Below are 24,573 nucleotides of genomic sequence, written 5' to 3'. Positions count from 1 at the left end.
ACGACCCCTTGCTGAATCATGATCCTCTCAAAGAACCATTCCCTCACTCACCATCATTTGATTGCATGGCTCTGGAGCGTGCTAACCCTAAAACATTCTGCAAATACATTTGTGTCACTCAGCTCTATCTGTGTTTAGAGAGTGCCTTGGAGAACACATTAAACACTTCAGCTGCTAAAGCGAGTGTCAGCGCCGTCCCAAGAGCCTCTGAAGTAAATGATGTCGTTAAGCACATCGTGGGAATAGTCATATTAATCTCCCAGCTCGGAGCAAACCTGCCTTTGCACCAGAGCCACGGGGGTCAGAGTGGGTCTGCTGGCACATTTTCAGCACTGCCAGCTGCTGGTACCGGCAGCAGGATGAGCTGTGTGAGGCCTGACCCTGCTGCTGGCTCCTGTGGAGCTGGAAATGGAGGAGCAGGTGGGAGATTCTGGCCAGGGCAGTGTTTGCCTCAGCACCTGGCAGCATCTCCTCAGCCCTGCCAGGCTCCTGCCGCACTCTGTGCTCCCAGCCCAGCCCAGCGAAGGCAGGGGGGCACTCCAGCCCTGAGGGATGAGCATCCACCCCCAGGATAGCCTTGGCTCAGGGGATCAAGCCAGGGAAGTGCCTCCTGCTGGGTATTCAGTAAGGCCAGGGGGCCTGGCTGCCTCTCCCAGGCAGCTCTCATGGTGTGTTGGATCTGCTGTTGCACGCTGGCCAAATCCCTGGAGAAGCTCAAGCATCAGCCTCGAGCTTCCTGGCAGGTTGCAGGTTTGAATTTACAGCATGTTAAAGCACTGTGGGGGCTGAGAGAAGGCTGAGCCGTGGGTGCAGTGGTAGCAGAGCATGTCCAGCCCCAAGGGCAGAGCTGCAGGTGCCCCAGAGCACAGAGGAGCAGGGTGGGCTCTGCTCCAGCCAGCAGCTCCCCTGTGCTGTCCTCACCATGTGCTCAGGACGCATTGCTCACGCTGCCGGGCAGCAGGATCCTGACACGGCTGTAATGTAATTTTGCATGTGTTAATTTCATTTCTTGGCTTTGCTCAGGATCAGCTATTATTCTGCTGAGATCGTAACCAGGAACGGGCGAAGCTGGTTCAGAGAAAACAGCCAAGCCCATGCCTTTCATTTCCTCTCTCCTCCCAACTGCTGTGACCTTTGCCCATTATTAGAACCAAAATTGAAATAAGCCTTTTCTTTCTGAGGCTCTGAAATACTCAGCTCTGAGTCAAATTCATGGAACAAGGGAACTGATTCAGACAGCCACAAGCTATTGTTTCAGTTCCACCTTAAAGCAGTTCCAGCTCTGTCAGCTCTTTTCTTTCCTCCTTCTAAAACCCAGCTGGGAAAAGCCCCAGTAAGGGGCCGGTTGACACTGGGGATGGAGGCACTGGGCTGCTCACAGCTCTTTCCAAAGCAGCAGCACACATCTCCCACCCTGTCCTGCCCAGGCAGGGGCTCCCTGTCACTCAGGGGACAGACCCTGTGCATTGTCACCTTGCTGGAAAACCGGCGCCATGATACGGCAAATATGGAGTGGGTGGCTCCTGAGGCAGGAGCTCATTCTTTGGAGGGCCTTGCTTTCACTAGATCCCAAAAAAAGCCAGCAGCTGGTACTGAATCCCTTGGACAAGGGAGGAAGCCCCACTTGAAGGACTGCTCTGCACAGTCTCACTCCCACAACACAATAGTCTTATTTAAATAAATAAATCCTCCATCTTTAGCCAGCAGCATGACAAACTCTGCCTGGACATCCCTGCAACCTGCACAGTTCCTGGAGGAGGGCTCCCTGCACTGCTGTGAGCATTTCTCCCAATCCCACCCTGCTTCTGAACCACAGGTTTGTACTGGTCCAGACCTCAGTGTAGCTACACCCAGTCTCAATTCCCTGGAGAGGGTAAGCCAAGCCCCTAGGAAAAAGGCTATTATGGGATTCTCTGAGTCACCCTGTGCCTTCTCCAGTTGTACTTAAACCTGATACTGATCCATACTGTTGTTAAAAGCAGAAATTAAGCAGACAAACAAGTAGCTGGGAAGGCACTTTAAAGACTTCTCCATCAAAGGTGATTCCAAAATATTTTCCAACTCGGCATCCTTTAGCATAAATACACCACCCAGCTTCCCAGGGGCCTTTGGGGTAAGATCAGTGTGGTAAGGAAGCTTCTTCTCTGCCAAAGTCTGATATTTGAGCAGCTCCTACTTGCAAAATAACACAGGCACCTGTTGTTTGTTTTGGCAATTCTGAAATCACAGCGTTCCTATAAACTCCACACACACACACAGGTCCTGGGAGAGCCCTTGCTCTCAGTGCTGGAGGAGATAATGTTTTTAAATAAATAAATCCTCAAGGTTTCTGAGTGGTTTAGCCAAGACTGCATGGAAAAATTACCGTGCAACTGTCAAATAGTTGAGATTTAGGCCCAAAGGCCATGAAAGGTGTCTGTTCTTGTTTCATTGCAATGAAAGCTTGCCAGCCATGACCACAACTGAGCACAGCTCCTGGTAACAGAAGTGCTTCTTAACAAGGAGAGGTGGGATTTGCTTTTAGAGCACCTTTACCACCCAGTCCAGTGGAAATCTCACAAGGAACGTGGTAAAAGGTAAAATTCAGATGCAAAGCAAAATTTAAAACCACCAAGAGCTAGAGCAGATACCCACATGTGTGCAGGCACGAAGATGTGTTGGTGCAGGACCCTGAGCAGGGACGGGCACAGGGATCCTGCACCACTCTAGGGAGGAATAGACAGTGTTTGAAATGAGGCTTTTTGTCCTCTTCCAGAAAAAACCAAGCCCACAGATGTTAAAACTGCAGTGCTGTGCATTAAATAACAACCTGTTATCCAGCCTCTTGCCTGAAACATGTTTGTTTTGTACAGCATTTATGCAGAAAATTTTTTCAGACACCCAAGACAGTTGTGATTACTCACCTTAATGTTCAGCATTTATCCATATCTATCTCATGGTAGTTAACATACACAAGCCAGCCAGGCTTAGCAAATCTTTGCCCTTTCCTACATTATTGATCTGACATTTCCTCTGGAGTATTTCAACTGAGAATTAAATTAACGCCGTATCTATGGACATTACCTAGTTAAAGCAGACCAGCTGCACAGCCTGGCACACCCTTTGTTCAGTCAATCACCATCTTCCTTTTATTAATTCATGAAACCTTGTTGTTATTTCTTAAAAGTGGAAGATGCCATTAGCAATGCTAATGAAAACTACCAGGCTCATTATGGGCAGAGCTCTGCAGACAGCCCTGAAAGGGCTCTCTCCATCCTACAGAGACCTCGCTCTGCCCTTCCCAGGCAATAGGAACGAGCTCTTTGCTTCCCCTCAGACATGTTCTTGGGAGAAGATATGCCTGCACATTAACTCTGTGGTGACCAGACAAACGTGCTCCACCTGGGCATCTCCAGGAGTCCCCTGGAATGGTCCCACCTTAGTCCTGGTGCCAAGGAGGAGCCAGCACTAGGAGGAGTGGCATCACCCCAGTTCTTTCCCTTCTCTTTTTAAGCTCAAACTAGCTTGTTTCCACAGTTAAATATTAAGGTTGTATCCACAGTTAAATATTCATTTTCCCTTTTGCTTTTATGTCACAGAAACCCCACTGAAAGATCAGGAGGAAAAACAAATTACTCAGGAAAGGCTGTTTGGCCTCAGGAAGAGGTGTCCTCAGCATAGACTCAACTGCCTTCCTGGATTTACAGGGCTTTCTTTGGTATTTAATAAAGATTGCTGCTCTGACACTAAAGAGAAACATCTGCTGCCTTGTGTCTGGCCAGCTTTAACAGCCTTTATTTTTCCTCCTTAAGAGAACAGTTTGGATTGATTAAGACTCAAGCAAAGTATTTTATACTTTGATACATCCCCAGCTTGTTGAAATCTTACCTGAAATATTAAAAAAAATCCAAACAAACCTACAAAAAAAGTACATTAAATGAAAGTCTGGAGGACATGTGAAGGCCCAGAAACTTCAAAGCAGCATTTTCAATGCTGAGGACTGGATCTAAAGACTTTTCTATTGCTCCTGCCACAAAGAGGGCCTTCAGCTGGGCTCTGCTTAGGCTGGGGCTTCACCTGCACAAAGCTTTGCTGCAGCTGAGGGGCTCCCAGTTTGTACACACACACACACACAGAAGCCTTGTGAAGAACAAACTGGGCAAAATCCCCAGTTTTGACTCTGTCTCACCTTCCACCCAGTTGGAGAGCAAAGCATCCAGAGGTTTCATATTGCTGGGTCACTTGGAGATGTGATGGGAGAACCCGGGGATGCTCTAACACTTGCAGAACTGCATCTTCAGACTGGAACAAGACAAATTTTCAGTTTGAAGAGTGTAGTAACATAGAATAAAGAAAACAAATCACAGGCAGTGCCTTTTCAGAGCTTTTACACAGCTCTGAAAAGGAATCAGTGCAGTCTTGTTGATTCCAAGCATAGAATACCTCTAGGTAAATAAAAATACTTCTGCTTCACACATTGCCCTGGGTTATTTCTCCATGGAATACCTAAAAAGAGGTTTTAGCTGTCAGATTTCACTTCCTTCTTTAAAACTCCTCTAGTTTTTGTTTGCAGAAAGGAAAGCTGCCAGAGGAGATGATAAATGTTAATGTTGGTAAATGCACAGTGCTGGGTGAAGTCGTGGAGCATTCAGGCAGATGATGGCTCTGTAAAAGCATTTCAGAGGAGAGGAGATCAGGCTCAGGGCTGGCTGGATGCTGGAACATGCTCCAGGTTGCTGCTCTGCACCCAGCACGAGCAGGCACAGGGTAAGGGGTTAAGCACATGCAGCCTCTGAGCTGCAGCAAGAGGCCTCCCTCATGCTGAAAACTCATCACTTGAATAGCCCAGCTCAGCAAAAAAAGCCTCCATTTCAGAGATAGGGAAATGATGTGCTACGGTCCCTTGCACAGCTTAGCTGATGGGGTTTAGGAATAATGTGCTTTGCTTCTGCTATCAAATATAAAAAAATTCCTTGCTTCTGTGCACCCAAAGAGTCCATTCATGGGGGGGTATTTTGTACTGCAGGTATAAATCAAGTGTCAAAGCATGGGGGACATTTTGTGCTGTAGGTAACAAGTGCCCACTGGGGTTTAGGCTGGGGCTGCTTCACCTCCCCCTGACCACAACCACCAGCTAGGGACCACCCTCACTCAGCTCCTCTGTATTTTGATCCCCCTAAGGATTGTCCCTGTGTAGAAAAGACATCTAATTCACTCCCTTCTCCTGTAGTTTAATTGCTGAAATTATATTATAGAACTGGAGAAGGACACAAACCATAGAAACCAAACCCCTGGAAACATCGTGACACCCAACCACAACCCATTCTCTTCACAAAGAAGAAATCACATCAGGTCAGCTTCTGCACAGCCAGTTTATTTGGCTAAGACAAGAGAGTTGCTGGAGCAAATAATTGAGGAATAATATGATAAAACACAATAACAGCAATAAGTGCCTTTACTGATGGGCCTCTGAATGAGACGTGCTCAGTGTGCTGCACGTGCCCCACGTGCTGTCATTTCCTTGCTCTGAACAGATTTGCTGAAGATTTGAGCCCTAATCTGTGCATGTAACATTATCTCAGCATTTGTATTTGTGTGCTGATCTTCTGTGGTTAGACATGGCTTTGGCTCCCACAGGGCTCCCTGACACACTGTGATCCTGTCTGCTCTAAAGAACTGCACACCAGGTCTTACATGGGGAAAAGGTTTGGTTTGGTGTTTTTTTTAATAGATTTTTTGTTGTTGTTGGTGGTTTTTTTTGTTTTGGCTTGGGTTTTTTGTATGTTTGGGTTTTATTTTTTTTTTTTAATAAAGCCACAGATTTGTGGTGTCTGATCCCAGTGCTCACCCTGGGTCTCAGAACAGCAAAGGCATCCACTGACTTTGGCAAAGGGCCTCATCCAGGTACCCAAAACAAATGACAGACCCTCAGCTGATGTTAAATCAGTGCTATTCACACTGCATCCCAAGGCAGGATCTGTCTGAACCACTGCCCACTGAAAATGCAAGAAGCCAAGTGAAGACCCCAAACCGTTACCAAATAACTTTGTTTTTTTTAATGTGCTCAAAACTAAACAATCCATGTCAGGAGCATTATCCTGAGAAGGAAGAGCACCTGCCACTCCTATGGTCACAGTCTCCCTTTTTCTTTATCTTGGGCTTCTGACTCCTTAAACTGTTGTGGAATGTCATTTAATTAAGCATTTTCAGGGTTCACTCTAGGCCGTGGGATTATGCTGTAAGCAGGCAACGCTGGCCTGGAGTTGTGATAATTAAGGCCACGAAGGACAGCTTGGCACATTGTCTAACCAGGGAGCCAACATAAATATGCCAGAGCTCGTACTAAATATTTCCAAGGTAGAAGAATTCAGAGTTACTAGATGGGGTTTCCCCTAATCATAAAGGAACAGAGAAATAAGAAAAAAAAAAAAAACCACTTTTCCCAGTTAAATTAAATTAGAAAGGAAATAAAAGACATTAGAAACATTCTTGACAGAGGAGGGCCTGAAAAGACTTAATTCCAACCTTACTAATTCTCTGCTTTTATGAATAAAGGATTAATGAGCACTAAGAATGGGCACTGCTGCCTCTGCACACCAGCTCCACAGACAGACCCTTCCTCCCCGTGCAGGGTATCACCCCAAGGGGGGCAGCTGGGTCCCCACAGCACCCATTGGGCAGCCTGGGGAAGGAGAAGCATAAATTAGGGCAGGAGAAGAATAAAATAAGTGCCCAGGCCCAGTTCCCTCAGGCAGCACCTCCGTGCAGTGGTCACTGCCCAGTGGTGTCCCTGGAGCCACAGGAGCACTCATGGGTCACGTGAAGGAAAACCACCACCTCCTCCTCCACTGCAGGTGCAGAAGGGTTTCTTGTATTGCTGCCTTCACTTCTCAGCTGCAGCTCCAGCTGAGTTCTCCACACTGCTGCCTGGGCATCGCCTCTCCTCCTGTCTCCATTCTCTGCCTCTCATCCAGTTCTGTGCTCCACACCATTATTGCATTGTGCAGCTTCTGACAAATGCCTGTGGAAAAAGACAGAATCCTTCAGCACAAGAGCACCTGCCAAGATTCCATGCTGGTGAGACCCAGTGGGCACCCAGCACCCAGTGCTGGCACCCATCTCCTCCCAGCCTGGAGTTCCTGCACAGACAACACCCTCAGGAATTTTCCCCGGTTCCCTGCTCCTCTCATGGGATAGGAATTTACACAGCATGATGTTTCTCTTAGTGATAATCTTGTCTGTTTTCCCAGTTTGCTTGGGCTTCTTATGTGCTGGCAGAGGTTTATTTTATCCTTGAACAGGCTCAAACACAGCAGATGGGTACAACCAGCTCAGCTACCTGCTGGAAAGTCTGTATTATGGTTGTGCTATGAATTCTCACAGAAGTTTCTTTGAAAATTACCAAGTGTGACACACAGTTTTGGGTTCGAAGGTTCCTGTTGTTTCCAGTATTGCCAGGCATGACAAATTCATATAATACAACAACAACGTTCAGGGCATTACAAAGGAAAAGGGGGAAAGATGCATTCAATCTATGCAATGTGATTATGGAAGAAAGACTGAAAGACTGGATTAAAAAGAAAAAAACAGAGAGGCAAATGATAAATAGAAAAGAGCTCTATAGTCTAAGCATAACTTCAATGAATAGTGACTCCTGGTTACTGAGCTGCATTTTACAGGGCAGGGAGACACTGGTGTGTCCAGCACTGAGCACAAACAGGGCTCTCTGTGACCCTGTGCACCACTGGACCTCACAGCTGCCATTCACACAAAGGCTTGCAGGAGCCAGGTCATTCTCCTGCTTTTATGTGCACCTGAGTGAAATGCCAGCAGGCTGGGCAGCAGCCCTGTGCTCCCTCTCTGTGCCCAGCAGCCTGGGCTGACAGCCGGGGCTGCGCGGCGTCGCTTCCCCAGCGCCTCCTCATTAGAAGCCTCTCCTGAAACATGCTCAGTGTCATTTCCATTTAGCATCAGGTGACAGGCATTTCCTTCTCTAACGTTCACTTTAACAGTGGTATTATTACTTTTACTCGAGTGCTTTGATTTAAGCCACGGGAGATGTCACAAATTAGTGTTTACAAAACTTAACACGAGGGGGCTGTCAGTACTTGCTTGAAGACAAGGATTTAGATGGTTGAGACCCCATTGAGGAGGAAGCAGACTAATTGCAGGAGCCAGGGTACAGAAGGATTCTAGACCAAAGTGTCACCTCAAGCAGAAGTGAAATTAATGATGCTCAGAGTGTAGCTCAGTCAAATGAAACTCCCTCCCCCTTTCTGTTGTTTGTTGTTGTTGTTGCTTCGGTTTTTACACAATGCAAAAAGGAATTAAAAGAACAGAGTGACAGAGTCCAGCTCACCTTGGTAACTGCTCTGCTTACAGCATCCTGCCACTGCCCATGAGATACATGAACACACTCAAACAGTGAGCATCACTCATGAACCAGCACCAGAGCTATGTGCTGCAGGAGAACAGAATCCAAGAGGGCTTGAATAAATAAATTGCCTCATGATTCAAGGAGGATATACAAATTCTTCTGTGATCCAAGAATTCAGTGACACTATCTGTTAGTTAGGAGACTGTTTTCCAGCAGTTAGCTATCCAAGTGGAAGGAATCTATTTTGCATTCGAGAAAGTCTGAAAAATACATGTAATTGCTCTGACTAATAAACAGTCAGGAGAAATAAAAATTGTAAAAGCGTGATATTTAAAATCCTTCAAGTATAGAAGGCATCAGTGTGCAGAGGAATGCAGAGTATCCCTTAGAAACACGGCTCTCCTAAGAGGCCCTTCAGCAAGGCAAGGTATTCCCATGTTCACCGTTAATGAACAACAGCCTGCCACTAAACACACAGCAGCACTAATGAGGAGTTTGATACCAGTGCAGCTTCCTCTCTGAGATGAACACAGAACCTCAGAGCCACCAAAGTGGCCGAAGGTCCCATCAGACACCTCCTCTCCAGCCTTTCATCATGATTCATTGCACTGCTCAGTGCAAATCACAAGCTACAAAATTGCATTATCAGTACAGCTCTTTTTAATCAATTCAAGGTACTGATGTTTAAATATCTCCTGCACTGAAAAGCAATTGCTGTTTAAATCCATTTTTTTAAGAAATCATTATAACATTCTCATAATTGCTTATCTCTCAGAAGAAGATAACGCAGACACAGCTGCTATTTCAAAGGCCATTTTAAACATGTAGCTCAAACAGTCACATCTGAAATACAGCAGAGATTCTCTCTAATTCAGGAACCTATTTATTGCTGACTGCATCGTGTGGCAGGGCTGTAGCCTTAATTACACTCACACCAGAGGTATTTATATACTGTGACTTGCCCAAGGACTTTTTCCTGTGCTGGGTCCCCTTCAGCAAAACATTTCAAGAGATGCTCGAGATCACACACAGGTGACTTACTGAGCATCTCTACAGTGGCTTTAGGGAGCTGTTTTCCTCTGGATGATGCTCCCTTTGCTTCCCCCAGCCACATGTGCCCACCAGCCACCTCTGCTCAGGGTGGGCGGATGGCTTCAAACCTCAGCATTGCCCCACGCTCACCCTTGGAGCCCCAGTCCTGCCTCTCTAATAGAAAACCTCAGGAAAATATCTGTGTGGTAGATAGGGTCACATAATGCTGCTGGGGTCAACAGCCATCTCTATCTGTCTGGATTTTAAAGAGGAAATATGATCTTGCCTTGAAATTGAATATCTGCCTTGTCCACAGGTGAGCGAACGCTCCCAGCTGCCTGTGGAGTGCTGCCTCCCCAGCCAGCACAGCCCCAGCAGCAGGGCTGGTCCCTGGGGGAGCTCAGATGCCAGTGGCCAGGACAGCAGCACAGAGAAGTGCACTCCAGCTGCTGCTCTCAGTGGGGTATCAGCTCCCACAGGGTTCCCCAGAGCCCCCCTCCCATCCTGCCCTGCCCCTCCTGCTGCTCTCCTCGCCCTGTGGCTCCCGGCGCAGCAGGAGGGGTGATGGCCCAGGACACTGCACCTGCATGCAGCAGTGTCCCCAGACAGAGCCCCCAGCACATCCCCACTGCCACCCCTGCGAGCAGCCGAATCCCACATCAGCACCTGCTCTGGCAAATGCAATCAGAGGCTCTGGGAGATTGCAATTCCCATTTCCATCAGTGATTAGAGAGCCCAGGAGCCTTCCAGGAGCCAAGATTTCCCACCAGTTCACAAGCAATTCATTGCCCTTCCCCTGACGTGGCCTGAGATGGAGATCTCGGCTCCACAGTGCTCATTCCTTCCACAGTGCACTGCCAAACCCTCTCTGCATCCTTTCCTGCAAGGAACAGAGCTAAACACAGTGCCCCAAGCACCAGGTTTGGGAAGTCCCAAAATATCATGGCCCATCAGGATCATCCATCTTCCACATAGTACAGGCCTCAGGGCTTCCAAAAATTAATGACAGTGGAAAACCAGGGACATTTCTTAGGAAAATACACATCCTGATGTTATTATTGCTGGTACTGAAGGAGGTACCGGTGCTTGTGTTGTTCCAACAGTTAATTATCTTCACTTTAAAAAATGTGCATCCTTTTTCCCCTGACAGAAAACTATGCCAACAAATTAGTCAAGCTAATCAGTGCCCTGACTCACTACCTAACATCTAAGAACAGGAGAAAGAGATGAGATAAAATACATGGGTAATACAGGTTCTAGAAAACTACAGATAAAAATACTCTGGAAACTAGGTTAAATTACCAGGAAGATAAAGCACATTAAAAAACAGGAGGATATGAATCAATAATTTACATTTCAGAACAGTTATTCAGACATTTACAAGAACTTTCAAACACCTGTCTCCCTTATCCCTCTCCAAATCTTGACCCTGACAACGATCCCCAGCGATTTCCTCAGAACTGAACTAATTTTTACAACCTCCTGAGATTTTGCTAGACAGGAACATGGCAAGTGAATGGAAAGGGAGAAAATATTTGGGGTGTAGGAGGGGATCCAGAATCTCACTTGATTGCAATTGTTGCCACCAACACAGTGTAGGTGATTTCCCAGCACTTATAATTTAAACAAATTAATGCAGTTCTGCTGCTAAACATTGTGTTTAAGGACACAGAGCCCCTGATGTTGTTAACACAGCTGGAATGCCAGCTCAGAAATGTCAGCTTTCCTCCCTGCACTGCAAAAGCTCTACTGTTAATTTTGACATCTGGTTTTTAGTGAGATGCATTTCTTGCAGAGCAAATGCACACTGACAAATCCAGGGCCCTCTGTGTATTTTGGTAAATTGCAATCCATTATGAATATATATCTTGCTGTAATTAAATGTTAGCTTTGCAGTTGCAATGCAAGCTGTCCAAGTATCTGGTGGGAACATTTAATAACAATAATATTTTGCTACCTCATTTAAGTATACCTAATACACTTGCCTGGATGAGTTTTTCCCCCGATATATTAACAGCTTAATAGCACACAGGTGAAAGCAACGAGGTGATATTGAGATAAAAAACTGCCCTGGCAGCTTGGAGCCTCTCTGCAGAGGAAGCAGAACATTGACATGTCTGCAGCAGCTCCCACTGGGATCTGGCTGACAGCAAACATCATGGATCAAGACAGTCCTGCGACAATGCACAGCTCAATTACTGCACACTGCTCGCCCCGAGAGTGCTCCCAGGGCCTGGCCCAGGGGGCTGGGGCTGGGTGCACTGAGCAGGGCTGGTGGAAGCCTTCCCTGCACCTGCTTTCCAGCACTGCGCAGGAGTCCTTCCCCTTCTCGGTGATAAACTGTTAATTTTTCTTCATTTAGCCCAAACTATTCTGAACACAAAATCAGATCCCAATGTGAAGAATCACATCTGTCCCAGAGGAGAATGGCTGAGGACGTGGTCAGGGATGGCACTGCACCCCCAGGGCAGCCTGAGTGCCCCTGGGGCTCGGGACTGTGCCTCCAAATGGGCTTCCTGCACCAGCAGCCACAGCCGAAATACTCCAGCTGCACTTAAGCCTGACCTGTTCCGAGACCCATTGCTTCAGCTGGCTCGGTTTGACTTGGCCCTGGATGCGTATCCCAGTGAATCAGCTCCCGCCAGCAGCACAGGCTTCCAGAGGACTCCCCTCAGCCTGGGGCGCCGGCTCCCCGCGCACCCCAGAGCCAGGGCAGAGGCGACAGAAGCCAGCACTGGGCCAGACACACAAAGCCAGGGCTCCAGGCCCCGCAGCCAGGCACTGCTGCTCTCAGAGCTGCACTGAGCAGAGCAGAGCCCCGCAGAGCCCGGCTCGTCTGCTGCTCCATCTCAGAACCTTCCTGAGCAAAGCTGGAAGCCAGCATCCCCTGGCAGAGCCAGCCCACAGACACGGCCACCCCCTCCACGTGGCATCACCTTTTTCTGCTGTATTGCAAAGTTAGTTAATTTAGCCCAAAGCTTCAGGAGTATCTGACTCTACCTGATATTAAGGATTCTGTCAGAAATATATTAAAAAGGAGGCAGCAGTTGAGTAAATCATGGCAAGTTATGACAAGAAAAAGAGTACAATGAGGCCTAGACACCAGAAAAACAGACTAAGGAGCTATTTAGACACAAGCATATTTTTTAATCTCATTAATTTTGCAATAACTGCTCTCTATCTTAAATTATATAAAAGAAAAATAAACTATAGCATCTAGAAAGAAAACCTCAAGAAGTCATTAAAACTTTTGACGCTGTTTATAATCAAGAAAAATGAATATCAGGTAGCAGGGGAAGGCAACTCAGCAGCACAGGTACTACAATTCCTGGGGATTTATGAGCAGCCTTGGTGTGGGGAGAGGGGAGTTTTCCCAAAGCTCTGCATGCAGACTGGATAGAACAGCCACACAGAACTTTACATGGCAAACAGGCAACAAAGAGAATCACAGGCTCTCATTTCTTCTAAATTGCTCACCATGTCTTGCTCTAGCACATAAAATTTGGAATGTTATCCAACATATATCAAGACTCCAGACAGTAAAATCTAGAAGGAATTAGGACCTGTGTTTTTTCATCTCAAATCAGTACCTTGTCCATCTACTGGAACAGTAACAGTTATCCCAGATAAAAAACAGTCTGCACCATCTGCTATTACTGTCAAACTTATTATTATACTCCTTGGTTGTATTTTATTTTAAACTGCTACTTCATAGGAGGGAAGCAAAGCTCACAGTGAAAGGACTTAACTGACATCAGGGATGTGGATCAGGCCCCTGGTGAGTGGAAGAGAATTAATATTAATTCCTAACTTTCCTATTTGAGCATGACGTGCCCCCGGGCTTGCTGCTTGTCGTAGCAGAATCACTATCTCCTGTTTAGGCATGACAATATTTGTCAAGTGTAATGCTCATTAGGCTGCTGTGTGGTCAGGCCAGCAGTGGATAAACACTGGGGAAGATCAGGTGGGGACTAAAGGTCTGTGCTTTGTGGTCAATTACAGCCAGCAGCATTAATGATGTCACCATGGAGAGCCACACGGGAGGAGAGAGGGAAGTGCTTCTCCAAGGCTGGTCTTGACAACACACCTTGGCTACGAGGAGCTGGCAATGAAAAATGTAGTGTGCACTTCCAGCCCCTGCCTAACCCTCTCAGTGATTCATTTCAAGAAGAGTCTAGTGGCTTCTTTTTTTAAATATCTGAATAAAAGACAGGCTTTCTAACCTGAAGTGCATTCTCTTCTATTCTTCAGAATTCACATTGTTGATGATACTTCAACTTGATGTCTAATCAAAGAGAGAAAAAGCAACACAGGAGCTGAAGGAAGTTTCATATCTATGCCTTTGTTTTGAGCTCTACACTTCTCCCCCCCAAACCCTGCAATTTCCCAGCAATCCCTGACATTTTGACTCTATTTGCTTGGAGAGTTCTTATCCCAGCTCCTATGCAAACTGTAAAAAACCAATATGGTTTCTTACCCCTCTGCTCTTGAAAAATTACATGTCTTTTTTTTTTTTCTGCTTTTAATAATTATTAAGATGGGGGTTTAGTTTTGCAACCTCTTAAAAAGGGAAGGATAAAAAAATCTTGCTTTAAAAGCAGAAAGATGCAGCAATACTTAAAAATACTCACTAAAGGAAAACTAATAGTATGGTTCATCATCATCTTCAGCTGGCAACATCCCACTTGCTACCACAGGAGAAGGGCCACTCGTCAGCTTCTGCTGCCAACCCACTGCAGGGCAGTGCTTCAGTGAATGAAAGCAGAAACAGCATGAGCTTTTGCAATCCTAACTCAGCTCCCCAAGCCCACTGGAGCACTATAAATACAAAGGAGCATGAGACAGCAGTAACAGGTCCTGAAATTTGGCATATGCATAACAGACTAAGTAAGCATGGGTATCCCAAACTAAAAAAAAAATAACCCAAAAATCCATGGTCCAGCCCTTCCCCAAGCAGGAAATTACCTAAGCTCAATTTTAAGCAGGATTTAAAACTATGTATTTAAGCTCAGGACAGGTTGAATGCCTTGCTGAAGGAGGAGTGCTTTGATCAGAGTCATCATTTGTTTAACCTATGACCATTCATTTCAATTTAATTGGCATCCATCATCCTCACCAATGCAGTGTAACAGAGCACTAATATGGGGGCCCTGGCCATATTCCATTCCTTTAATTGCATTTGTCAGCCTAAACAGAACCTCCATGTAAGGTTATTTATGTACTTGTCTGTGGACAAGCAAGCTAGCATTCAATATTTGATGTGTTCTCTAAAAAAGAAAACCACATTTTCTGTAAGTGAGGTGTAGCTCAGCCAGTAATTCAAACTCTCAGCATCCATGAAATCCTGCAATCCATTTATGCCTGCTTTGTAGAGCTGACGTGTGCTTGGTGGTCTAAAGCCTTTTATTTTTCTCTTTTCCTTTCCAGCATGTGCTCTTGTACTTACCAGGGCACTTACAATATTATTTAGGCTGCTGCCTGCAATATTTTCAAGCTACTAGAAGACAGTTTCTTAGACATTTTCATAATGTTTTGAAATGCTGATGAGGATTTAGCATTAAAATTAATGGCAGCCAGCCGTGGTCTTTCAGATGTGAGACTGTGCAGTATTTTCTGGGAAAAAGAGGGGGAGCAGTGGGGAGAAGAATGGAGATATAAATAGCCAGTCTTGCTTTTCTCTAAGCAGGATCTTTTTAATCATGTAAAATAGATTTTAAAGATTAAAGACTCTAGGCTCCTTTCTGCCTTTGCTCATGTCTTGTATCACCAATTTTTTTATATGTAATTTGAATGAAAAAGGACACACATGGTGTTTTCATTTGCATTATCCCAAATTGGAATTTCCCCTTGAAGAACTTAGCCCCTATCTCGTTTGCTGCAAGGAGGAAGCCACCATACCTGTGTGGAACAACAAAAAACAGGAGGAAAAAAAACCCACAACAGCAAAAAAAAATCATTATCCTATTTTTTGGAGCTGGAACTTCAGTTTTCTGAGATTTCATTTGGAGCTATGTCTTATGAGCTGAAAAGGAGGCAGAAGAAATTCAGTCCAGGTGCTGTGTATGTATGAGCTGCAGCCTCAGATTTCATCCAAACACCACAGAACTGCACGTGGAAAACCTGCACTAATAGGGGCATCAGCACTGGGAAAAATAGCTGCACCAGGGGCAGGAGATCTCTGTCCTGCTCAGGAAGTTCAGTGGTACCAGGGGTGCTCTGCAAGAGCTGCCAAAAGTGCAGGGCAGAGAGGAAAGGCCCAGCTCCACAGAGGAACAGTTAATCAAAGCTTTCCTGCAGGACAACTCAGCCTGGCAGGAAGCCAGAGGAGCTGCTGGGAGGAGAGAGTAGATGAAAGGACTGAAAATCTGGGGCAGAGTAGCCTGTCCATGCCCATGAACGAGAATGAATGGAACCAAGAGGCTTCCTTCTGCCACTGGCATGATAAACCCTGTTTTGCCACATCACTCCCTCTCACCAAGACACACAATGCAACAGGACTTTGATCTCAGCACAATGCTCATTCTTAAATCTACTTTTCCAATTCAGGTTATGATAAATTCCCCTTAGACATTGACCAGAGCATCCTTTCCCCACCTTACACTCTTTAGGCTTGCAGCTACAGTCCCACTCAGTTTCCAGCTGTGACTCTCCTGGAGCAGGAGGTCTCTCATCTCCTCCAGGATTCTGAGGCCAACAAAACTCAGTGCTGGAATGCATTGGTTTTATTGTCTGTACTTAGTTGTACCTCCCAAATGACACAGGCACAGGACATCTGGATAATTCTCCTTGATTATTTATGAATACTCAGAGCATCCTTACTTTGTTCCATATACTAAAATATCAGTGGCCTCATCAGCTAGATATTCTTTCATATTCATAATAGAATGGAAACAAAGAATATTGTTCATCAGACACAAGCCCATAAATCCTCCATTTGGAATTTACCTAAAAATCCTGGCCAAACCTGAGACAGTTTTCTGGTGAGCTTCATCTCTGTGGGTTTAACAAGTAGAGTCCTGTAGCCCACACAATTACTCTGCCATGCACGTGGCCTGTGGAGAGAGAGGTACCTCAGAGCATGTTTATATTTAAAAAAAGCTGTTGTCATTCTAAGCAGTACCTTCTTGTTGGGACTGCATAGTTAGAGTGAAAAGAAATCATAGCATAGTTTGAGTTGGATTAGACCTTTAGAGATCACGTAGTCCAATCCCTTTGCATTGACCTCAATGAGATCAGGTTCCTCAGAGCCCCATCCAACCCGGCCTTGAATGTTTCCATGGATGGGGTATCCACCACCAATCTGGGCCATGTATTCCAGTGCTTTACCATATTCATTGTGACAAAAAAATTCTTCTTTACATCTAAAACAAACACACACAAGCATACTACAAGAAAATAAAACATGTCTGTTATTACAGGGAATAACTTTTCCTTGACAGCTCTGGAAATGAAAGTTCACAAAGCACATATAGTGTGGGAAGTGTCAGCACAAACCTCCCAGGAGAGCCTCCAGCAGCATGCCCGGGGGATGAGGGCAGTGTGTTCCCAGCCTCCAGGCCTGCTCCTGCCTCTCTGCCAAAAGTGGCCACCAGCACTTTCAATTAATTCCAGGTGGGTTTGTTCCACAGGCACCGATCCACTTGGAGCTGAACCAAAACGCTCCCCTTGCTGCAGATACTGCACATGCTCTGCTCAGTCCCAGCCTGCAGATCCATTTCAAGGTCCTGACCCGAGTTTTTAAAGCCCTTAATAGGCGAGGGCCTAATGAACCTTGGAGACTGCTTCTTACTGCACACTCCAGAGCAGCAGCTGGGACTGCTCTGGGTGAGCAGGGCTAAGTGAGCTCAGGGTGAAGCCCTCCTCGCTTTCTGCAGCCAAGCCTCCTGCCACCAAAGCCTGAGCCCTGCCTTTTAATAACATCCTCAGACACTCATCTGCAGTCCTGACACAGCTTTCTCCACTATGGCTGCTGCAGCATTCATTAAAACGTAGCACAAGATAAAGAAAGGCTACATTTTTAAAAAAAAAACCTTCATTTTGGAAACAGGACATTTCTTCAGGTCTTTGCAGAAAGTCATGGTGAGCTCATGTCCTCAGGAGCAAAGGGACAGGGACATCTTCTTAGACTATAGAGAAGCAGGTTTGGGAGTGAACTTGAGAGGTGAAGGTCTCATCCCTGTGGGGCTACAGCGAGGGCAGCTCAAGCACAGTCACCCTGATGGAGCAGCTCTGCCGTGAGCAGAACCAGCCCACTTCACATGCAGACCCTCACAGCATCAGCCTTCCTGGGAGAGGCTGTGCCAGATGTGTGTGTGGAATCTTCATACTTCGTAGGAGCCAACACTGCATGCAGCTGAAAGAAGAAATTCCCGATTCCTGAGATATTAATGCTGCCTCATTTGTTTATTGGGCTCTTACTCTTGCACATGCAGCCTCTGCTTTTTCCGCTACACAGCTATGAATAGAAAAGCAGAAATTACCCTGCCCCTAAATGCTGGTTTGAAAGCTTGTCTGTACCTCCATCCTGCTTGCCACATGCTATTTCATACTTTATTTCAAACTTTAAAATAGATGAGAGGCTGATGAGCTAAAACACACCCAGCCTGTTACTCCTACAGCACTAGCACCACTCTCTCCCTGCAGTCTTCCTCTCCTTCATCTCCATCTGTCCCCTTTGCCTCCCTCTGCCACCTGCCCCATCCTTTCAACAGAGCACAGCCCCTGCTCAGCCAGAGCTCACCTGCCCCTGCCAGGGGCCACCAGGCACAGGTTTTGCTGAAGCCCTTGTCTTGCCAAGCAACTCATTCCTCTGTTCCTCATCTTTGAACTTCAGCTGGCCACACTGGGCCCTTGTGGACAGCATGTTCATCTGCTTTCACAGCCTGCTGTGTTTTGTAAGCACAGGTTTCAAAAGAATAAGCAGTAATTACTGCAGCCACACCTATACTGGAAATGCCTGTGCAGTGATCTGTAGCCCATACAAAGAAAACAAGAACTGTAAATAAATGAGCATCCATTTGATGTCTGGTCCTTCTCTGCAGCATGGACCCGGTTCTCTGAAGCCCTGAGCTGCCATAGCCCCTGAGAGACTTCAGTTTCTTCTTATACACCCAAATACAAATCAGAAATCACACTACTGAAGCCAAGTGAGTTATGCAGGTGTAACCTCTATGCGACAGTGAGAGCTCATGGATGTCCTTTCATTTTTCACATGATTTTTCATTCTCAGCCACTTGTTTAGTGCAGCTACACCAGCACATGTAGAGCTGGTGCAATAGGATGGCTGATATTTAGGGGAAATCACACGCTTAGATCAATGCACACTGCAGGTATTCAGCTGGAACCAAATATGTTGGAAGCAGTGTAAACCCCAGGGGGCTTGTTCACTAATCAATGAACACGGGGAATGTATGCCACTGAGTTATTGCTGCAGTGTTAATTGCAGCTATACAGGAGGGTTTTTTCATTGCTAAAGAAACTGACATCTTTTCAAGAGGTATGGCTTTTACAAAACAGAGATGATATGAAAAATACATTGCTATTCATGTCTCTGATGTTTTTGGCTTTAGGAAAGCACAGGAGGTTCTCTGTTTTGTGGCTAATTAGAATCTCCCTGTGCTGCCTCTCCAAGGAGAAAGGGAAGTTCACAGTGCTTCCAATGCCCTGGCTTACCACAAGTGACATTTAAGCAGTCACCTGGGGGAAAATCCCAATGGGAGCACTGACAAAGCTTACCATTTGAAAAAGGTCACACCTTCTTTTCTTGCTCGGAATAGATGGTGCTGACCTTAAAAGCCTTCCAGTCCCAGTCCCTCTCCTCAAGCATGTGATGGAGCAGCCAGGCAGGGCACTTCCAGCCAGGAGGAGACGCAGGGCACCACTGCTCTGCAGAATTTTCTTATGCCTTGTTTTCCTCTTGATAAATTGCAGATAAATCAACTCATCTGAGAGCAGGTGTTCCCAGTGTCAGCAGTGCAGGCATCAGTACAGGAGCACCAGGCAGGGCACAGGCTGCAGTGGGGTACTCATATACCTCTCTCTGAGGTGGCTGCCTTGAAAACAGATGGCAAAAAATGTAATAGCACTCCCAACCCAGGCAGAAGTGGCATTTGCTGTAAGTATGAAGGGAAAAGGGAGATTCATAAAGAGCAGCTTTAATCAAGGCATTCAGAGCAGGATTTGCCATTTAGCAGCCCTGATTCAGCCTCTGGAAAAGCCTATTAAATACAGACACTAAAAGAAACTAGTCAGCTAAAGTTAGCTTTGTGACACCCCTCTCTTGTTTCATTGATTAAGGCCCATCCTCCCTCATCAAATTAATTACAGAAACAAAGAACAGGCAGATGGAGAAACATCTTCACCCTGTGGATGGAAACTAAACCTCTGGTAACACTTTGAGCACAAGGTCAGGCAAGGCTCCCAGAGCAGAAGTCAAATCTGGGTTCATGAGGTTCTAGCTCAGGACCTCAGGTGAACCTCCCAGTGTAATCCTCTAACTCTTCAGCTTTATGGGGAATTGCCACCCTAGCACCAGGCTGCAAAGTAAAAGCAGCACCGTGCCAGGCAGCTGCACCCAAACACAGCTCTCTGCCCCCTCAGTACCAACCAGAGGGTGCTGATGGGGAGGGTGCTGATGGGGAGGGTGCTCCACACGGGCTGCAGAGACTTGCAGCTGATTTATCCTGTGGGATGAAACAGGACAGCCCACAGCGGTGATCCCAACTGCTGCAGTATGCTAGAAAATCAGTCCCTGACTGCTGCAGTCATGAAAATACAATAAACATGCCCTATGATTCCATTTTTAGTTGCTTTTCAATGCAGCACTGCAGTTTGTCAGGCTTTCTTGTCCCAGCTGGAATAGATGAATTGCTGATGCTTTTTAGGACCATTGGCAGATGAGCACAATAGAAACATCGCTCAGATATTGATGACTAATGCACACAGAACGTTTCCAAAAACTGTGTTGCCATCGCAGCTAAACAAAGTGTACTAAATTAACATTCACATGGAGGGAGAGGAGCTCATTTCCACATATTCAGCATTTAAATGAACCTATGGCACCACTGGGAAACTCAGCTGAAATCAAAAACTGGCCACAGTTCTCTTGAAAGTTTCATGGACCTACCAAACCCTAACTCAGGTTTCAGGTTGGCAGCAAAGCCTGGGATCTCTCACAGGGTTTGGGATTTCATTATAGAAACTTCTAGCCACTACTGGAAGAGCTTCTCTCGGGTCACAGACCTGCAGATATCATCCTCTCTTGAAATTATTGTTGCCTTGCTACAGAATTGACATGAATTACTTGTAGGGAATAGTCTGGCGCGTTTCAAAGCTCGGAAATCTTTTACCAGCTCAAAGGAATTAGATCAGCTTCTTCATGGGAAACCTCCCAGTTTTCCCTTCAGGACTGGCAGTAACCTGCTGGAGCAGGGCACCAGACAGAGCTACCCTGCAGAGGTAACAGAAATCCTTGCAATGGCTGAAAATGCCACCACCACAAGAACTGAATGCACAGAAAAAATAACTTAATTTAGAGAGAAGCTAAACCAGCAATAACCAACACATCTAAGAGCAAGACAAGGGAGCTACAGACAGACTAATGCAGCAAAAGGAAGAGCCCTCTGAAGCAGGGCTAAGAATATGACTCGTGTTGAAGTTCTGTTGCCATCATCTCTGACTAAACTTTATATTGAAGTCCAGATACAAAATGATCTGACTCTATGGAGAGTTCAAGCACTTGGAAGGAAACAGAACTCCCAGCTCCAGTTCCCAGCTCACAGAGTCATTTGAACCCTCCTACACAGGGTTGATCCACCCACTTGAAAAATCATAAGCAGGAAAAAAAACCAAAACCACACCAACTTTTTCTCCTGCCCTGTGTGCTCTTAAACTTCCTATTATGACAACAATAAAATTTATAAATGCAGAAGCACAGACCATTTCAAGTCTCCAAGAGAATGTTGCTTGTTTTGTGGCTGAAGTTATAAATTTCCTTCAACACTTAGTGAGGATTGATGTTCCAACACACTTAGAAATTTTCTTGAGGATTTTTTCTAGCACCTATTCAGATTATAGTTTGTTCATCAGCTACAAACAGGCAAACAGAGCAGATTTCACTATCTCTGGCTATGGTACCAAACCCAGAAAATCCCTTTTTGTAGAGATTTCAATCACCTTTGCACAGGTAAAACTTGTATTGACTCACAATAAAAAAGTGCTTTCTGCAATGCCATCAAACCATTAAGAACCCTAGATACAGGCTCATATTTCATAGATAAATATCCATCCCTCCTCTTTAAACAGGAATATCACCTCCATGCTCCTGGTGATTGCAACTGCTGAGAGCCAAACAGGGTGGATATATTTTAACAAAAAGCTCCCTTCCAACAGACTGAGTCCATATTAATGAAATTGTTGAGGGGAGAGAAGGAAGAACAGGAAATGTTCTTGAAAATAGTAGAATGTTTTTATATATCTCATGGATTTCTGTTTCATTAGATATGGGAGCAGTGCCTTTAATGTAACTAACATGTGGCAACCACAGGGGAACCACAGAGAGTAAATCTGTCCTGCAGGAGGAAGCTCAAATGCAGCAGGGTTTGTTTCAACTGCTAGCAAAAAATCAAAAAATCTTTTTAGCACTGGTCTCAACTGGGGGCGGAGGGGAGGAGAACTGAGAAAACACTAATAATGACAGCTGAGAACAGAAATGTCTCAGCATTTGTGGGTGGGGGAATCAAACAGGTCCCAGCATCCTGTCAGTGCTCCTATTTATGCTCCAGATTTGCTCTTGTTGGGGGAAAAAAAAACATATCAAAGCAATAGATCTAAATGCCTTGAGATGGTCTTGAGCTAGATCTGTTTATTACCAGCAGTTAATCCCAGCATTTCTAGAGATGTGCACATTTCTGTGCAAAAGCCATGCGAGCTGGAGGAGCTGCAGTAAGGCCTGGCTCAAATTGCCCCATGGTTGGGAGATCACAGTCTGTTTCACTGCTTTCCTTCAATATTCCCATCAGGACTGCAGCTCCCTTGCTTTGTTCCCCAGACAGCCCAGCATTTAACAGATGTCCTAAGTAAATCATGATCATTTGGTAGGCTTTGGGAATAGAAGCTAGATGGAAAAATCACAGTCTAATAAAACAATCAGAACAGCACCAGCACATTACAGGCCATTCCAAAATAAATTAGGGTATCTTTTAAATCTCTACACAACAATTTGTATTTGAAATCAAAAGACCGTATGTCATTGACTTTCCCCTGAGTAATCTAAGTGAGAGAGCTCTCTGAGGTGCAGTAATAGGATGTAAGTGAAGAACTGGGTATTATTTTACCCGTGCTGTGATAATCTGAATGCATCACTGCCCAGCTTCATAAACAGTGAAGTGAGAAGAACAAACAGCACTTTCAAAACCCCCATTGCATTTGGGGACTGCAGGAGGGGGTGGGAGACCAGGTCTCCAGTGAGAGGGAAAGCAAACATTTAAAACTAAAGCAAAAGCAACACAGTATTATTTAAAGTCTAAAGAGGAAAACTACAAAATCCTGCTTTTCACGTCTCCAAGAAGTAAAAAAGGCAAGTCAGAAGCAATGTCAAGAAATAACGTTGCAAGCAGGGAGTGCAGTTCTTAATAATCAGCAGTATTTTAAAGATCTTCTTGAAGTTTTGCACTGAGACACTGTAATTAAGGAAAGAAATCAAAGCTTACCAGTTATCATCTGTCTGGAGCAGGGAGGGAGCTGATGCTACAGGATCTTTTTCACGGAGTGATGCACACTGCAGAAGTACCAGGAAGGGAAAAAAGTAACAGAGCCATTACAGACAACGACAGCAGCCCCATAGGTCATGCTCTGTTTTCCTTCTCTGTCCCAGCCAGCCAGGAGGGTTTCCTCCCTCTCCCCCAGGCACAGCCCCCTTCCCCCTGCCCAGCATCCCACCACCCACATGGGGACAGGCTCCAGGCTTCATTTGAATGGTGTCAGGAAGGGGAAACCAAGCCTTTAAGCTGCCTCTGGAACAGACTGGGGTGAACAATGCAGCCACCCGGGAGCAGGATTATCTAAAGGAAGGCTCAGCTCAGTTCTGAGTCTTACCTGCACTAATCAGGGCAAATCAATTATTTTTAAAGCATGAAGACAGAGAAAAGGATGATTATGTGTAATTATTTTAAAGAACTGTTTTAACATCCTTTTCAATGTGAACTGTGCAAGTTAATGCTGCACACACTGAGGAACCCACAGAGGTTTCTGTGTCTGGGAAAGGATTCTCACACACAGATTTGCCTCCCAGGAGATTTCTGTATCTGCTTGCCTACCTGCATCCTCCACAGCTACCCAGAGCTGTGCAGAGCCTGCCCAAGCAGGGCACACAGCCCCCTCCTCCTCTTTTTAATTTGTGTGTTTGCCCACAGACAACTGGGACCGTGAAGCAGAAGAGTCACCCGGCACACCAGAGGGAAGGTACATCTGCTACTCTGCACCAAATCTGGAAAACAAAAAAGTGGCAGCTGATAATCATATTCAACAAGCAAACTCCTGCTTTTCCCTAGAAAAACCCTTTTTTTCCCTCCTCACTTTAGTTCATGACACAGTGATCCAGTGTTGTGGGTTTGCATCTGTTTGCCAGGTCGTTCACATTTAATTTCTTTTGTCTGTAATTTTTGTTATGCGTTCCACAGAGAAGGCAGGTAACACTACACAGAGCTCTCATGTCAGCAGGACCCCAAGAAAAACCCAGGTACAGTTCAGTGGGATACATACCTGCACTGAATAAAAACCCTCACAGGCTGATCTGTGCATTGCTCCTGAATTACTAGGGGTGATTGGATCTGAGAAACATAATAGCTTTGTACACCAAGCCAGTCCTCCTTTGACTCCAGATGCAAAATTACCATTTTTCTGCTGAAAGAGTGATTTCATGCCATAACTTGCATGACTAAGGTTTCCAGAGAAGACTTTTGTTTAGATAAGGACAAGAGATGCCCCGAGGCTTGTATTGTAATGTTATATGGATATATAGATAAAGAATTTTTTTGTTGAGCTGAGGGTGTGGTGTGATTTTTATCTGCATGATTACTTACTGACAGACACTGGGAACAGCAAGATTCTTCCTGACCTTTTTTCACCTCTGCCTGGTTGGTTATAAGTTCCACAGCCAGTGCAGTTCCTGGGTAGCACAGGCAGCC

At 45.6% G+C, this 24,573-nt stretch overlaps 1 long non-coding RNA gene across 1 annotated transcript in view; it reads right to left on the bottom strand.

Moving 5' to 3' along the window:
• Positions 1 to 19,213: 19,213 nt before the first annotated feature.
• The window catches only part of LOC110478122 (uncharacterized), a 28,310-nt gene continuing 22,950 nt past the window's right edge, over positions 19,214 to 24,573 (bottom strand). Inside the window, exons 5-7 of the long non-coding RNA XR_002466713.3 lie at positions 23,704 to 23,873; positions 23,098 to 23,165; positions 19,214 to 19,440 (exon numbers count right to left, since the gene is read on the bottom strand). This is a non-coding gene — a long non-coding RNA (uncharacterized LOC110478122). The remainder of the gene's footprint in view (positions 19,441 to 23,097; positions 23,166 to 23,703; positions 23,874 to 24,573) is intronic.

The sequence above is a fragment of the Lonchura striata genome, chromosome 18 (genome assembly GCF_046129695.1).
Source record: "Lonchura striata isolate bLonStr1 chromosome 18, bLonStr1.mat, whole genome shotgun sequence".
Classification (NCBI taxonomy): domain Eukaryota; kingdom Metazoa; phylum Chordata; class Aves; order Passeriformes; family Estrildidae; genus Lonchura; species Lonchura striata.
Note: the sequence above shows the minus strand (reverse complement) of the source record. Positions and strands in the feature narration are given on the sequence as shown.